A 3,912-nucleotide genomic window follows, 5' to 3' on the forward strand; every position below is an offset into this window, starting at 1 on the left:
ATAAATCTGAAATACTTTTTCAATACAGACACTTTCAATCATTACGCATGTGTGCATAACATGCACACCAATTGCATTATCTTCCGAGGTGAGGCAAATGGAGTGCTCTCAATGATCCATAGAGTATGCTCTAACGCGACACGAAAATCTAATCGCCATATTAGTTGACGCGACGTATGAGCGCGTTGGAGCGGCATGTTGGAGCATGCGACACGAACAAACTTAAAATGACCAATAAACAAACAGTAAGTGAATCACATTTGCGTATCTCTGAGTAATAATCTCTAAATTTCTAGTTTATACTCTAGTTTATATCAGCTTTATAGCGTTTTCGGCCCGACCGGATTTGCATCAACTTGAGTTAAAAAATGCTTCGCTATTGATTATACGCTCTATCAATAGGAGAACATGAGACATCATTACTTCAACCCAGATTAGTGCAAACTCGGTTGGGCCGAAAATGCTATTAATTTATTAGGTGTACAACTTGCTTCCGCCGTTTTTTTTCCGAAATTCGAAGCTTTATTGTAAAAAACTGGTTATACATTTATGATTCAAAGTATTGTCCATCGCTGGCCACTACTTTCTTTCATCTTTCGGGTAGCGTACGAATCCCGCGTCGAAAAAACTGGTCATCTTTTGAGGCTATCCACGAATCGATCCAATTTTTTACTTCTTCATAAGACCGGAAGTGCTGGTCAGCCAGGCCGTGTGCCATTGATCGAGACAAGTGATAGTCAGAGGGAGCAACGTCTGGAGAATACGGCGGGTGGGGTAGGACTTCCCATTTCAACATTTCCAAGTATGTCTTGACCACTTTCGCAACATGAGGTCGAGCATTGTCATGCTGCAAAATCACTTTATCGTGTCTCTCGTTGTATTGCGGCCATTTGTCTTTCAATGTTCGGCTCAAATGCATCAATTGCGTTCGATACCGATCGCCTGTGATTGTTTCAGTCGGTTTTAACATATATGTATATATTCATAATACACTACGCCGAGCTGGTCCACCCAAATACAGAGCATGACCTTGGACGTCAAATCACCGTTTTTGAAGCGTTGAAACCACTCACGATACGTTCTTTCACTAATAGCGGCCTCACCATAAGTATTTGAGAGCATTCGATGAGCCTCATCCGCAGATTTCTTCATATTGAAGCAAAAAATTAAAACCTCCCGCAAATGACGAGAATTTGGCTCGTAAACTGACATTTTCAATCGAGAATAATTTTATGATGCAGACACAAATCGAGTAATGTTTCTATGGGGTTATGTTGACAGATGCCCAAGTTTATTGTATGACGTCTATGATCTATTTATTTCGACTACCACTTACCACTAAAGCCATCTATAGGAAAACGGCGGAAGCAAAGTTGTACACCTAATACATCATACTCGATACAGGTACTAATTAGAAACTTTCTAGTGTTCTTAATTTCAACGATACGTGAAACATGATATTTGCATTTAATTAATCATTATGATGTATACTGTACCAATTTCGAACACATCATTCTTTAAATACATTGCTGAAATTAAAATAATTTAATAAAATTAGTTATTACTAGAGTGAATATAAAGAGAATGAAACTGCTTTCACATGCAGCGTAACTTGCGTAAGCGTAACTTGTGTCAGCCAATGGATCTGAGCACAAGAATTGTCGTAACACTTACTTAGGCCTGTTCTACAATAGAGTCGTAAGTGATAAGTCGTAAGAAATTAACCAATCATAATCGATTATTTTTCTCATACTTAACTGTGATTGACCAAGGCTGTTCAAAGAATTTGCAACATCGCGTTATCATATCCTAAGAAAGACAGATGTATACATGGAACATTCGTTCTCTCTGCGCATGCTTTAAAATGCAATAATAATTACTATAATGTAACATATTATACTAACATATTATACTGTATTATGTCTATAATACTTGGCATGCGCATAGAGGATGAAAGTTCCATGTAATCTTTCTGGGTGCATTGGTTTATACAGTTACTGTCACAGATGTTATTCGTTTATTCTACCTGCGAAAGCGACTGCAGTGCAGTCTCTCGTTCGTTTATGCAGAGATATATCATCTGCGCAGCTATCTCGAAGATCTTCAGAATGTTCTGCTCACAGTATTGCCGCTACTGCGTAAAATGAACGACAAATTGTGTTGCGGTCTCGTCTTCGCCTTCGTAGAATTGGATATCTTGCTACTTGTAATATCGCCAGCTAATAGCTGGTTGTATATTATTGAAAATGAATTTTTATAAAATATTAAGTGAAAAACTTGTAGAAATCGATCTTAGTAAAGTAAAAGTAATATAAGATGAGATATATAGTAGAAAAGTTGTAAAGTTTGCTAATTCATATTTATAATAATAAATTTATATAATTTATGATAATAAAATTAATAAATAAAATATTCATTGTTTTTATATCGATAAAATTTAATATCTTAATAAAAGTATAATCTTTTAATTTAAAAATAGTTTAAAAATATTACATTTTAACTATTTTTATTTAACTATATAAAGTCTCAATGGATTTTCAATCCATTCTCTTTACTTACACTGTAAATAGTTCTCAGTTTCGTTCAGTTTTCTATTGGAAGATACGATCCAATACCGAGCAGCTATTCATGCAAAAGTCCGTTCGGTAAATTTAGATCATGTATTTAGCAGAAGAGGAAGCAGTGCTCTACTGCTTAAACTGCACCTTTTCTATCACGCATCTTGAGCCTTGTTTGTTTTGTCTCTCGAGAGCTGCTTGGAGTTGCTCCAAATGAACCCAGCGTACTTGAAATGTAAGATTCACACTGTTACGACATCCAACATTCACAAATATTATACGACATCCAACATTCATCATAAAGTCTACAATAGAGACGTGGTAGCTGCGGTAAGCCGTAAGAAATTAACCAAATAGTCGCTTATTCTTTTCATACTTAACTGTGATTGGCCAACTTCTTACGGTTTACAACTTGCGACTCTATTGTAGAACAGGCATAATAATTACTAGATTCATACTGGATCTGACGTGTGTTGTACGACGCTCTGCATTAATCAGAAAATATGATTTTGCTTCGTATCATCGATACAAAATAAAATTCTGCTTTCTGATTGATTGCAGAACATCGACGAATGTCGGTTCCAGTGTGAATCAAGTAAATGAATGTCAGATGTTGTATAATAGATGTCATACTTGAAATCCTATATTTCAAGTACGGGTTCATTCGGAGTGATTCCGAGCAACTCCCGAGAAATAAAACAAAAAAATACTTTGAACATACATTTGAGTCACAGGAGATATAAGAGATTTGTTCGCGTCGCATGCTCCAATATGTCCAACACGTCTAATACGTCACCGAAACCAATATAGCGACTAGAGGTTCGCATCGCGTTAGAGCAAACTCCATGGATCAATTAAGAGCATGCTCCAATTGCTTCATCTCAGAAGGTATGATTGGGACATGTTTGGTAAATATTGTTACGCATGCGTAATTGTTGAAAACGTTCTATTGAAAAAAATATTTCAGATTCATTTTGTATAAAAATACATTTAATAAATGCATTTTTGATATAAATATAAAAATATAATATAACAATATAATATAATATATATAAAGTAAATCATTCGTGTCACTGAACATTGGAGCACATGAATGCAACTGCTCCAACCGCCGTCTTACCTGTGATCCAGTGCTCTCTGGATTAATTTGGAACATACGACGCGAACAAACCTCCAATGTTCAGTGACACGAACAGATTTAGGACAAGTGAGCATGTCATCTAACTTAATCCGTGAGACACTTAAACGGGTTGGACATGTATTTCGAGTGGTATTTTATGTTACCTCGATTATTTGAAAAGCGTTTTTATACAAAATAAATACATTTTTAATAAATATAAAAGTTATAAATTAA

The sequence above is a fragment of the Atta colombica genome, unplaced genomic scaffold (assembly GCF_001594045.1).
Source record: "Atta colombica isolate Treedump-2 unplaced genomic scaffold, Acol1.0 scaffold44, whole genome shotgun sequence".
NCBI classification, from domain to species: domain Eukaryota; kingdom Metazoa; phylum Arthropoda; class Insecta; order Hymenoptera; family Formicidae; genus Atta; species Atta colombica.